Source organism: Ambystoma mexicanum, chromosome 4q (assembly GCF_040938575.1).
Source record: "Ambystoma mexicanum isolate Mex_15411 chromosome 4q, UKY_AmexF1_1, whole genome shotgun sequence".
Classification (NCBI taxonomy): Eukaryota; Metazoa; Chordata; class Amphibia; order Caudata; family Ambystomatidae; genus Ambystoma; species Ambystoma mexicanum.
The window spans coordinates 861026220-861041099 of NC_090928.1; the positions used below are offsets into that span (position 1 = coordinate 861026220).

The following is a 14880-nucleotide window of genomic DNA, read 5'->3' on the forward strand; positions in this document are numbered from 1 at the left end:
TGTTTGCTCTGCTGCAACCTGGTACTTTGGAGATGTATCAGGCAACTTAAAGACAAGACTATTTGGCCTTCACAGGTAGGCAAGGCACTCTTCCTTCCTATGCCACAAGAAAGGGGCAGCCTATTTGCCTCATCTGTCTGTTTTACAGCTACCTGCCTTGGCTTCTAGAATGCTCATCTCTCTCAGCTTCAACAGTCTCAGCCTTACAGATTGTTGATTAGTTCTTTTAGGAAGCACCCAGCTCCCCTCCCCAGTATTATGTGCACCTTCTTGGTTCCAGCAGTTACCCCAAAGCTGTATTGCCACTCTTACAGAGTTGGAGAACCATGCCACCCTTGTATCAGAGGACACTGCATTTGTGACAGCTTTGACAACTTCAAAACATCAGTGGTTAGATCTTAATAGGGCTGGTTTCACATTAAAAAGTATTTGTATACTGGCTTGGGTAATACTTGCTCTTCTCGTGACCTCAGCACGTAACTTAAAGACTTGAGGTCCCTTTCATTCATACAGAATGCTGCTTTAATGTGGATTGGGAATCACAATCACTTATACTTGACCTTTCTTTGATGTAAGTGTTCTTGTAACAACTCAGAAAAGTCAGCTGCTACCTTTCAAATGATTACAACCAGCGTTCTCCCTCTTAATTGGAGATACGCAACCACTCTGGTGAGGTGATTTAATAAAACAATGGAAAATAAAAGTCTTTCCTTATACAAAAGCACTTTGACCTGTGCTAAACATGGGCGGGATACATTTTCTGTGTTGTAAAGACTTCCCACGGCAACAAACAACTTTTACTTGCTCCCACTTTTACATCAGTTCTAATTGAGCTGGTTACAGTTACCGGCCAGGAGCTTTCAGTGAATTGGAGAATGGAACTTCGCTCACCGGCTCCAAAATCACTGCTGTTTCGGGCGGCTTCCACTTCTCGGTTTTTCTTCCTGCTACTACTACTTCAGGCACTCTTGGGACCCGCACACCTCTGAAGCACAGGTGTCTCCGATCTGGCCTAGATGACAGAGAGTCTCTTTTTCTCCTACTTCCCTCAGCTTGCTACTGCACTCGGGCCTTGGGTTGCTGCATTACCTCAGCTCTGCAGTCACAGCTATTAGGCACACCTGGGGAAACCATCAACTTTGCCACGTCTCTCTCAGTGCAGCCACAGCCAGACAGAGTTTGTGAACACAGGACCAACTCAGAACCTGAAGGGGAAATCTGCTTTTCTCCCATCCCGGCGTCCCTTAAGTGGTCACACTTCCTTGTGAACTGCCAGCCTCATGCTCTTCTCCTTCTTCTACTACTTCCAACCTTACAGCTCCTACTCCAGCTCAATACTATACTATTGCTCCTTCCTGCTGCACCCTTTTATGCCTCTCAAGTGGGGCAATTGACTTCAGGTGCAGTCCCTTAGTGTTAATTGCCTGATAATGGCAAAGACTGTTAGGCCTACTTGCCGGTCATTTACTTATGTATGCCTCCTCATCCCTCTTCTTTGTCACAGTACCTGAGGGATTCTGGGACATGTTGTTAATTTTAGAGGAATAAGGTTTTGCCACTTCATTAACACTTTTAAGCATGGTTTTAGTTCCCTTAATATTTTTAGAAGAGGGATTATTGGGTTTAACCTCATTAGAGACCGATGGTATCGAAAAGGCCACTTTTCCGTCATTCCTGTTGGCATACCTTTGGCATTGAGGAGGATGTTTAATTTTAGGGATACAAGAGACCTGTTCTTTTGATACAACACTTTGCTGGGTTACAGCCTCAGATTTTCCCCTTTCATCCTCACTAGGAGGTCGAGATATATCAAAGTGACAATAAACCCGTTCCTCCTTTTACCCATTGTCAAGAGTATCCCTTCCAGAGGAGAAATACCGTGTCTCACCCCATGGAATCTCCCCACTACCCTGGGCCTCGTCTCCACCCAGGTGATCCTCCTGCAGTACACCGCCCCCGGATTGGGATCAAGAAGCATCTGCCCTCTCCTGGCCACCTGGGAGGAGACCGTAGGTAGGTTTATGGGGGAGGGGAATCTGCAGGATTCCCCACAGTATGTATGGTCTCACTCTAGAAATGCCAGTATATTTTCCAGTGATCAGTCCCATATTCCTGGGGTGTTGACAGGCTCACAGCCTATGATTATTCAGGAATTTCTGAATCTCATGCCATGGAGGATTGCAGGATGAATATATTTGGCCCTGTTTTTTTTTTATGTGTATCTGCTGACTTATTGGTCCCCTGGTAACCAGGAAAGCATATAATTGTGCCAGAAAATCCTGGATATGCTGGTATGCACCAATATGTCTGCACCCCATTTTGACATATTTAGCCCATACAGGTAATTTCCTAGGGGTACTGGCTTTATCACACTCTTACAGGCCAGTTTATGTTTTCAGATCAGCCATTAAGCACACCATGTATTACTGGAAGAAAACATGTTTGTGGAACACCCAAATACTTCCCACCTAGATATGCTGGTACTTTCCATGTGTTTGGGCAAGATAATGAAGGACTTAATGTACAGGCTCTTTCAGCTCAACTTGCCGTTCTACTATGGCTCATTTCATTTTGGATAGTGTCAGATGTTAGGGCTATGGATCTGAAAGGCAGACCATATTCTCTGAAACAGGGCTCTGCAACGTTTGGCTCTCCAGATGTTTTGGATACCAATTCCCATCAACCCTCACTGTTCACTATGCTAGATAGGGCTGATGGGAGTTGCATTTTAAAGCACATGGAGAGCCAAAGGTTGCATATCTCTGCCCTAAACAATGCAGGTTTTTTTGATTCCTCAAGGGCTATATACTTTTACATTTTAGTAGAATATCAAGGTTTTCCAGTTTATCCTAAATGGTGTGTGTGTGTGGTATATGGTCTTAAAAACTCTTAAGACCACATCAAGAACCTGATGGACTCCTCATCACATATCTTAGTCTCATTTCTACGTCCTCTTTGGGCATGTTTTATGCCAGGCGCGCTATGGCCTCCAAAGCATTTTGGTATGATGCTTGTATGGGGGATATTTTAGGGTCCATACAATTGTCATCAGAGAATAACTGTACTGCAAAACAATGAATCATACTTTGGCTGTGGGCCTATGCCAGCATGCACTGGTATAATATAAAGCCTCTGTGCCCAAACTAAAATAATGATATTGCTAGATATACAATGTAAAGTTGGGATTTTATTAAGGCAGATGGGCAAACATTATTCCACTTCTCATGGACATTTAATTTGGGAAGTTACCGTTATGGCATATACATTATACATTCAGCAATGAGTGGTGTTTGTCCTTTCTAAAATTGAGGGTAATGGTTGATGGGTGTCACAAAGTACACAAGGACCAATAGGAGCCCCAATGTGACTTCCTCTGCAAACTTTCTTTATGATTTTCTCCAGACTTTAAATTATATCATACTCCGGAAGATCAGAATAAAACATAACATGCACTGGTTCTCTAAGAGATACCCATGACCCCCTCCCCTTTTCTCTTTTTCAGGACAGCTGAGTGTAGCAATGCCTGTTTGAATCCAGGCAAAGTTGAAAGCAAAATGTCCTTCAATTCCTAATCAACCCTGGGTCTGTATCCCCCTGCAGCTTTAAACTTCAGACCAGATCTGGGAAGTAAATAGGTCTGTGTCCTCCCACCAATAAAACCCCATAAAGAACTCAACTCTCTTACAATTTCCTTGGATTCTCTCAGTTCATTTGCTGTCTGTCACTCACAGTCTGTGGGTAGATGTGTTTTTCCCTCTCTGGTTCTCCCCTGATTATACTTCATTTATGGGTTTCTTTTGGGTACAGTTGGGAGATCTTAATCATGGTTTCCTGTGTGGACTAGAAGTCATTGCTTGGACCTGTGCCACATCTCAAGTCAGAGTAGAATTCTAATCAAGGCCAAGAATTTTGGGAAGACAAGAGGCTACCTTATCAGTTTGCCTGTCTGCTCTCCTTAGCTCCTCACAACTTGCATTTTCTAGGTTCCAGCTCTCTAGCTATTGCCCAGTCCCTCCTACTTCTCCTCAATGCCATACCTTCTCCTCCTCGATGCTGTGGCATGTATTCATTCCTCCACCTACTGCACATGGCCCCTTTTTAGGATGAGGGTCCACCTCTCCCCTGTCACTTTAATTCCCTTCGAGAATAACACATTTGTCTGCCTTCTATCACTTTCCTCCTCTGTTTCTTTTCTGGTGCTCCTCGTCTTCCCATCCTATCTCTACTCAGCCACCTCTTCTAAATCCTCTCTCTATCACTTCTTCTTTTTTCTCACCCTTCAGTTTCTGATTATCTGCCCTCTTCTCTCACCACCTTCTTTACCCCCTCCAAACTCTGATTTTCTCCTTTACCAATCTTCCCCTCTCTCACCATCCTCTTCTCCTCTGCCTCAATCTTTGATGTTCCTACTTTCCTCCTATTCTCTCTGCCTACTCTCCTGCTCCAACTCATTCCTTTCCTCTAACGACCTCCAAAGTGCTGCTCACTCCTTCTACAAATATCCACACCACTCTTTGATCATCCTTTATATGTGTGCCTCGCCCCACCCCAGGGGAGGGTTCTATTCCTCTTAACTTCGGGTATATATGGTTTGGGCGGTTGATTGGGGATTGTGGGGCTTGGGCAACGCTCTTCCAGTTTGTCATTGTTCTGTCCCTTCATCTATATAACTACAAAGGAAGCATTTACATTGGCCAGTCACTGTTTTGAATGTTCACATCGATCGTACAGGGGGGTTCGCTGCACAGGAGCAGGCCACCAGGCAAACTCTCCTGCAGTCCCTAAGCTCAATCTACATTGTGTAAGTTAGTGGTTCTCTGCGTAAAGCAGCCCAGGTCCTCACACCCTCACTCTTGCTCTCTCTATTCGGCACTATAAAACATTGAGCGAGTTTTCCTGTTTACCCTGACACAATCACGTTTACAGGATCTGCCTACATGACTGGTGCTGCTATGTGAGGTTAGGACTGGCATAGGTTACCTGCACTGGCCTGCCTTAGTGAGGATGGCTAGGGGATTCTTCTGTTGCTCTGGGCCCAACATCATGCGACTTGTGGGGCACCTGGCTCAACTTGTTGACCCCACTATCCACCTGGTGAGGCAGGGGACCTCATCATATTGGACTTCTGATTCTTAACTGGTACCCTAAATTAAGAGGTTCATTTACAGACTGTCTGGAAATACAGGGAGGTGCCTCTTGAGACGGGATAGCGCATCTAAAAAATACTAGCCTTCTGCGGACTTTGAATGTGCCCGGATAGGACTCCTGCTAATGTTTCATTAAAGCCAGTGGGCGGAGGGAAGGGTGGCAACTTGTGTTATTAGCCTGTATCTGACTTATGAGCATGATGAACAGCCAAGAGGATATAAAAAATGTGAAATACTCATAACATCTACTACAAGATGCCAGCTGGGCTTAATATCATTATCACGTGTGTCTCTCACTTAATACACACTCCCCCTGATTTTGTGAATAGCCTCAAACCATGAGACAGTCCCAGGTTAGGAGGGTGTATCTTACAGACAGTGAGGAAACCACACAAGCCATTATAAGCATTGACGTCATGTGCTTTGCACCCCCAAAGGTACCTACCCATGTGCTACACCATTCCCCTTCTTCCCGTCTCCGCTTACTCCACACAGGCTCTTACAACTGGAGCTGCAGACCCTGGCTATAGAGAGGAGCCATGCTGATGAGATTATAACATGGCAATTGGGTAGTTCTCAACGTTTTTCTGTGCCATTAATGTAGATAAAGCTCGAGGATAACCACATCAATTTGTGAACGCAATTAACACATTGGAGACCCTCCAAAGCAAGGCTGCGTAGCAAAACCACACGTTGGAATGTTGGCATGGAGTTAAGGTCAGTTAACATCTGTTAATGCTGCGTTGTAAACAATGGCCACAGCCAACATTTCAATGCGATTACCCAAAGTGCTGTTGGCTGTATCGTGGGCGGGACTTATTCTGGGTGACCAAACACCATCTCTGCAGTTTCACATTCTTGGGCGATGTTATATGAACTTAATGTTTGGGTACAAATCTGTGGTAACTTGTATTTCTATCTCACACAAATGGATTTAAACTTTAAGTGGTCCCTTTGTTTGAGTGAAACATAAAACCAAATACATAATACTCTGGATGCTGGGCAGAAAGTGAAGCTGCCCCGGGGTCAACAATTATAAATTATCAAAATGTGGTGATCCCTTGTGCGCCTGTTTTGATATACACATAATTTCACTCAACTCAATCCGCCATATTTGGGGCTAATCTTTTCACTGATGGTTTCACAGGCAGCAGCATAGTATCAATAACCACATAAAGCAAATCGATCTGGCAGTATAGCCTATGAACAGAGGCATTGTGTTCCATCAAAAAATATGAAAGTGCTGTGTGTCATTTGACTGTACACTGAATGTGCCTACTGCTTACAGCCATGCTGCTACCTCACTGGATTTCTTCAACGAAAACGCGAAAATTACTTTTCAACAAAGCCCATCTGCAACAATTTCACCCAAAACATATCTCACTTTGAAGCATTATCAAAATGAAACCTCATCATCATCGTTGATCTTCCAATTGACACATTCAGACAAAATGCAAGCACAGTTTTACCATCTATTTTAGAAGGAATGTATTTCAATATCTTTTTGGCCTGAATATACATTTGAAATTCATTGTACACCCTGATGCTGATGGAGTGCTCTGCACCTGGGTGAGTGAGACCATCTCTTATTCGGAAATATAAATTCCCATCAAAGAACAGACAATTAAAATGTTGCAACAATAAAAACATTTAAATACAGTCAAAATCATCTAATCCACGAAAGTATACCAGAATCATTTATCAGTACATACAAATGGCCTACATAAATTAAGGGCCTGTCCAGTATACAAATACACTTTATGGGTCGTCGGCAAATCTGGGGCTTATAATAAAAATGTAAGTGCTAATTGCACATGCCTGATGTTGGAGGTTCTTAGTGCTGGCATTATACAAATCTTTCTTAGATTTGTTAGGGTGGGGCAAAAAAATGAAAATGTAACAAATCATTTTTGTCACTCTCACAGCTAGCACAGTTTCTCCTCACAGTGTAATTTGCTAATAAAGAGGGCATCCTTTCTCCAATGAACAAGAGATTTGCTCTGAGGGCCATAACAACTGCTCTTTTCCTTGGTGTGACAAACTATTGGACATATGCTGGTCTCTATTAGCTCTCCTTTGGTGGTGTTACTTATCCGTGACTCATCACTAAACAAATAACCAATGCCAACCTCTTGTAGTGAAGATTTTATATACTTAACCCAAGGCGAGGAAGTCCAAAGATTTGTGGCCATGAGATCCTTCACCGGAGCCCTAGTTATTGATAATTGGGGCCTCTCCCACAGACACAGATGGTACATCAACGGTTGTATTGCTATAAGGTCTTCTATATAAGCCAGCTCAGGTCTTTGTGTAGTAGGTGCCCTGGAAAGCCCTGTGGTAAACCCATGATGTTCCTTAGGAATTGGTTTTCCGTTCTTTGGTCTTTTTTTGTTTGATAGTAACCCCACGCAGCCACACTGTATGTTAAGAGCGGTGTTGATTTAGCTGCCTACATTCGAAAGGTATGATCCATGGGCAATCCACCCAGTTTTGCCCGAAATCTCAGGATTGAGCCGTTTATTCCTGATGCCTTTGTAGTTTGCGGCTTTATGTGTAGTGACCAGCCCAAATCACTAGAGACCGTCACCCCAAGATAGCAAAACGACTTGACCCACTCAAGACTTCCCCCGCTGCCAGTATGGCGTTCCCCGTAGTTTACTATTGCCAACACGCATAAGTTGCACCTAATTAAAACACTGCCCAGCAGGGAAAGTAGAAACAGGGATTGAATACTTGAATAATAAAGAGTTGTCAGTCCAGGGAGGAACACTTATTAAATGCTGCTCTTTCCATATGCATTCATTGCGCTCCAAATCCACTCACAGGCTTTTCAACTTTAGTAGCCTAATTTACTGAAGGACAGTGAGGCAGGTGGACGGTAACATGGGATCTATGTGAATATGCTGGTAGCAGAAGGCCAGTGGTAAACACGCAGGCCCAGGCATTCCCGTTTGTGTCTGTTTTATCTACAATGGCTACCGCCTGTACCCTCCTAACCCCTCCACAATCTACAGCCTTGTCGTTTCAGTTTGGGTGAATGAGGTTAAGTTTTTGTTTAGTAAACGCTTACAGCCCAGTAATTGGCTGGGCCCTGTTATCCTACCTACGTCAAGCTTTGAAGATTTGGTTATTATATTATTTGCATAGGACTGTGACATTGGGATGTTGCTATACATCTTGTTTACTTCTTTTGATCTGGTTTACATTGTCATCCATTTTAACCTGTACATTTGTAGTTTGCATATGTGATTTTGTACTTTTGTATTTTGAGCCCCTAGAGGCCACTACCAAAAACCCTATATTTTGTGTAAAAAGTAAAATAATGTTGCTAAAGGAAACCACTGCTTAAGAACTCTTGAAACAGAAAGAACACCGACCACTTTCAATTTCTCAGAGAAACCAATAATACACTATTCAAGGCACAGCATCAGAAATTCTCAGTAGGGCTGCTATATTTTAATTGCACAATGCCATAACTTCTATGCATACATTCTTCACTTTTCTGGAAGGCTGCTATACATGGAATGGGACATAACACCTCCTTCTCAGCAGGGATGAGACTGCTATGCTATTGATTGGAAGATCCAGCACTTGTTAGCATGGTAACTATGACTTAATGGGCAGTAGCAGCCTGCCTCAGCATTGTCGCAGTACTTGTAATAATATAGTACTGCCACTTCTCAAAGCGACTTACATATTTTTAATGGGACAATGCTAGAACGTTGTACTTTAATGGGGCAGTTCTATTACATCTCTGGGCCACTGCAACTTTAATAAAGCATGCCAAAATGTATCAACAGACCCACTTTAATGGGGGAGTACTGACACTTCTTATTCTGACTGATATACTTTTAATGGGGTAGTACCAAAACGTATCAGAAATAAGAGTCAAAAGATATGAACAGTTGCCACCTTGTTTCCCTAACATACGAAGGAAGGACGTTGGTTACACATGTTAATGTTTGGCAGAATGAAGAGAAGTGCTGCCAATAATGAAATGGGAAAGGTGCGGTGAAAAGCAGAAGCCGTCCGAGTGCTTGCGTCAGCTCTTTCCAGCTGGCTCTCACCAGCCGGCTACGCCTCACCTCACAGGACAGAACTCCCCGTGTAGCGATAAAGGAAACGGACATCTGTGCCAGTTGATATCTGACCTAGGCTGGGTTGGAAAGAGGATTCCATGTTTTGTATCTCGCTCTTCACTATGCAAGAGACGGGGATCTCTGTAATGGAGGCTCGTACTGTATCATGCCCCTTCCCATCAACCTGCAGTACACACAGCGGAGGGGAAGTGTGGGTTAGGGGGTTGTTTGGGATTTTCAGATGAGTCATACAAATTGTTCTGGATCTGAAATGTGTGCTTTGAAATCCTACAAATTATGTGACATTTACCATTCAGTCACTCGTAGCAGGCCTCTATTAAGGTAGCACAGCACAAAATGTCACTGTTTAAAATGTATATTGTTTATAGGTTAAGAACACCATACATTTGTATTTTAACAGATATGGTTGGAAATTAGACCAAAATGAATTCAAAGATGCTGGCAGGCATCTAAAGGGGCAGTCTCTTGAAAAAGCAAAAGAAAAAAAAAACGAACAGACTTCGAGGCTACTTTGAGAATAACTGCACATGTTTCACTCTTCACTATTGCTAGCCAAATTCAACATGGCAGGTGGAAGAGTCTGACTTGAAGACAGAAATTAAGGTACAGCCGTATGTCTCCTGCAAAACGTGAATAGCTATATGTACCAGAGATGGCCTGGCCAGTGGCCAAAAGTGCGCAATTGCCAAAAGCTGCAGGGAGAGCCCCCTCGCTGCATCGGTGCAATGTTAAGATGCAATGTTAAATGTAAAACAATGCTATTTAAACAAGGGTGAATTGAATGGTTCTAATCCAGAATAGCTTTAGAAATAGAGAGTAAACCTAAATGAAGGGACAGATGCCACCCAGGAAGAACATACCCCCCGGCAGATGGGCAAAAAAGGTGATGAGAGATAATGAAAACCGCATTTTCATTTTTATGAATTCTAGAAATGGCCAGACTGATTAATTATGGGCTAGCATTTATATGATTTAAAGAACATATCTATAGCGCATTGTCATATAACTGGCGACTTAACTTCAATTTGTAGCTAGAATTTCAAAACTTTATAGAAATTCAAGCAGACATATGTTTAGCTAAAGAAACTAGACCCTTAATGCAGGTGTACACGAATTACAATATAATTGATAAATCTTCTATTTTAATGCACATTTGTATATTCAAACAGAAATGTGTCATACGGATCTAGTGGAGAAGCAAAAACATTGAGGCCTTATGAGATTGTTTTCAAATCGGAAAAGGTATGAGAAAGTAATTTCTAAAAAAATGTACAGATATATTATTCTCAAATATATGTCTTAGAAATTACACACAGAGTGTTTCTTGATTTACTACAAGTACCAAGTAAATATTGATCGATTACAGGTTTTGTTATATATTTGGCTATATACCCTTTATCAAATCCATGAATGCATGGTTGTCTGAGTTGTCGGAGATAACAACAGGCAACGTTTCAGGGCTTCCTACATACGCAAGTGAAGGACGGTGTGCCCTAGAAAATGCTGTCGTTAAAATGCAAAAGTGAGTTGTGTGCATTCTAGTGAAGAGACAATCCTGTCAAAATATTGTCCTCATCATAGAATGTATTTTGAATGAAATTCAAACGCATATTCATGTAAAACACATCCTGGATAACACATTAAAATACAACGATAGATATACATGTATAAATATAATATAATAAAACAGAAGGTACGTCGTAAGTATATCAATAATTATACAATATATATTTTACTTTCTCAAGTTTTCATGGCAGCAATTAAAAACACTGCAGGGCCCAACATGCCCTGGGATCTTGTGCAACATGATGTATAAATATGCCGCTTTATAATTTCTAAAATGTAAAAACCACAGGAGAGGTTTTAAAAACATTGTCGTGCTAACCTACCATCTGCCCAAAAATGGTTGGATACAGTCGATATACAATCACATTTACAAAATGTCATCTCTACCTTGTTCCATGATATTCTATTCAATGCTACTGGTAACTGATTAGATTCTGAATGTGTTATGAGTTTTGCAGCATAGCTCTAATGGGTTGAAACACAATAGGTATAAAAAGTAATGTCAGACACTGATGTGGGCGATACATGCCTCGACTGTTGACCTTAGTTGATCAGATAGTGCAAAAGTATACTGCTGATTCCATTTGATTGCTTGAATCACCCGAGCGAGTCTTAGATCATGGATTAATTGAATCAACAGTATCAGAAACCTTACAATACCCTAATTTAATAAAATATTGTTTTACCATTAAAACATCCACGTTATAGAATGTGCTTTATCCAGAGACAATGCAGCTTTCAATATCATTCTATTAAAACAAGGTTTTTTCATTAGTCCAAACGGACCACTAAAAAAGTGCAGGTGGAAAATTCAATCTAGAAGCACCTGTGGGTAAAAGCAGTTCATGATATAACAGCTCTGCAGCTGTTGCAGCCGAGGCATGCTCCAAGCAAAGCTTTTAAAAAATGCATGCTCTTCTTTCACCCGTAGCTCCAAGGAAAAGGAGGCCCACACACCAGCCCTGCAGTGTGCTAAACCCACGGTTCTTGCTGCATAAACCTAAGACTGGGTGAACAGACCTACCCCTCAAAGAGGAGTGAAAGGATAAGATAACATAACTCGCCTGTCTCACACGAATGCACCTATACGTAACCAGAGGAAGCCATGAACTTGATTAGGAGAATTTAATTACTAAATAATTCGAATTTCAAAGCTTTTCCAAAAGTAAACCATGAACATAGAATATAGTTTTAATACCCCTTTGATAGTAAAGAACTTAAGATTCAGAAATATGAGTAGCTATTTTACTGAATTCCTTTTGTAATGCTAGCAGTGTTCTTCCCATCAATACAACGTCAGTGTGTGCCAAAGAAGGTAGAGGTCTACAATCTACCCTTGGAACATCTGAAGGTCAACACTGTGAGTACTCCTCCAAACCATCCGTACAAGTTAGGAGATAAGAAATCTCTCAACCCTGACAAACAGGACAGCTGATTTATGTTTACAATTGTGTCTGTAAATAACAAAAACCTCTGATCCTGTAAATATTTAGACCAGGATAGTAAGAAGTTCAGAATCAATTCAGAGGTTAATTAATCATTTCCATAACAAATTACAAACTACCTCATCATTGATGTCGACAAGTGCATGAACGCCAAATAAAGGTTGCCCTTTTTGGCTTCTTGGTACTTGTCTACGATTAGTGGAGATATAAATAAACATTGTTTAAAACTCCCAACACCTGAACAGAAGCCATAAATGCACATATGTACGCTGATGTTGTCTAAATGAGTATATGTGGCTTGCGGTCTGGAGGCATTTTACTGTTGGGGTAAGCATTGTGACAAAAGAAAAGAGCAGACAGCCCAGTGTTGATTACATAGTCTAAAGGGTTTCTTTCATCTGTGATATACGTCTGTGATAGTGTTTGAAACACATCGTAGACATATTTAAAATTTTAATGATGTGGTCAATCTTATGCTCCCAAAATGCAGGAAAGAAGACTGCTGCTATTTTCTCCTCCTTTCCCACAGCATAAGGGTGATCTCCGCTCTGAATAAATTGTTTATTTACATAGTGAGAGTTTTGTACCTTGCTACTCTGGTTGAAATCGTACCTTACTAATCGACACCAGTTCGTACAAATGGATTCCTCCAGATCACCAATTCTACCCATCTCCTTTGGAGTCCTGCAAGGATCCATTCTCTCGGCAGTGATCTTCAATTGTTACATCAAACCGCTTGGGACTCTCCTCGCTCCACGCAATATCTATAACCATCCATATGCAGATGGCACGCCGCTCTACCTCAAGACATGCTCCATTGAAGACATCCAAAGCTCAAGGCCTGCCTAAATTGATCTAGTCATCAATGTCCAGTGCTTACCTGTAGCTCGACCCCTATGTGATTGAATTCCAACTGCTGACCAACAACACCAAACAATCTGACATCCAGACCAGGCATTCTGCGATGCTCCTCGAGGACTTCAGAAAACAACTTCAGATCTGCTGTCCACCCTTGGTCCACTGCCACCTAAATGGTGGCAAGACCCTTTTGGAAGGCCTTCTGGTGACTACACTGGCTCCCCAGAGATGTGCCCTGCATGCTGCAGTACGACTCATAAAAGGACTCTGCAAATTAAACCACATCACCCGACCCTCATTGCACTGCACTAGCTCCTGCTGCAATCCTGTATCATCTTCAAATCCTGCTGCATTATTTGCAAGCTGTCACCCTGAAGCCAACACGCTACCTCACTGAGAAACTCAGCATCTCTGGATACCTTCAATCCAGCAGAAGGACATGTGCAGACTTGAACTCTGCTGGTGCAGGAAAGAAAAAAACAGAAGACAGATGTAATATGTCTATGCCACAAGACTCTGGAACCTCCCCCCCATCAAAATCTGACTCAACCCCTTGCTTATGCAGTTCAGGAAGGAGCTCAAGGCTGTCCTCTTTAAGGAATGTCTTCTCCCTAACACACCTAGGTCCATACAAGGTCCACTCCCCATGATACCTGAGACTGCGTGATCTGATCCCCATGGTTTCCTCCCGTGGTTACTGGTAGATTAATCACTGACAAGTGCCCTCCCTCCCCAGCTGTTAGATCCCCACTCCCTTGTTTCCCTGCTCCCTAACCTTGTTCTTCCTCTTCCCCCTAGGATTGTAAAATGCTCTGTTGCTTCCTGAAGCTAGATACATGCTCAATAAATATAATAATAATAATAATAATAATAATAATAATAATAATAATAATAATAATAATAATAATAATAATAATAAGAGATTCATTTACAAATCTTCATAGAAAAGAATTCATCATATGCAGTCTGGATGCCAACAATACCATCTGAGACCATGCTGAGTAACCCAAAGTTCATGTTTTCAAGGTCTCATGGTGTATTGTTTAGGTCAGTCAGTGTCTTATTTAGGCCACAACCATCACTATTTAGCTCATCCCTAACATGAAGCTATGCCCCCTTGTTAGGGCCCTGCTCGATTTCACATGGCCCTTAAAGCAGTGCATATTACCCCAATCCAACACAAAAAGGTAGCTGACATGACTTGTGACTTGCCAGAATAGCATATCCACAAGCCACCATGCAGGTGTTAATTAACAAACAGTAGCCCACCCTCACCTGAAGGTGTCCCCAAGGCCACTCAGATATTCCACCTATACAACAGAATGTACATGTGTGTGCAAGGCTTCATGCCAGTGACAGAGCCAGGGCGGGGCCAGAGAGGGCCGTGCCCCCCCCTACGGTCTCCCTTGGTGCCCAGTGCACCCCCCAGCCTCTGGCTGGCACCCTATTAGCTGCCCTCCTGGCATCAAAAGCTGCCTCCACTACTGTTTCAGGCCCTTGGGAGGGTTCTTGATAACAGTGCAGACCCTTTAGCGCACTGAAGCTCACTTGCATTTCTGCATGAAAACAATCTGCAGCATAACAACATGGCATTTTAGTATATATAGAGCAACAAAACAAGTATAGACAGTTTCCCACCGTTAAGGAACAGGTGTTACGCATTTCACCATGCTTGCTACTCTTTATTTTGAGGGCGCAACACGTTGCCATTTTGAGTGTTACATGTGAGCTCAGCATGGTTACATGGTAAAGTTCAGAAGTGAA

General features: G+C 42.3%; 1 protein-coding gene across 1 annotated transcript in view; it reads right to left on the reverse strand.

The window, feature by feature from the left end:
- TTC7A (tetratricopeptide repeat domain 7A) overlaps positions 1-14880 on the reverse strand; it is a 2220458-nt gene that overhangs the window by 963348 nt on the left and 1242230 nt on the right. The window lies entirely within an intron of this gene.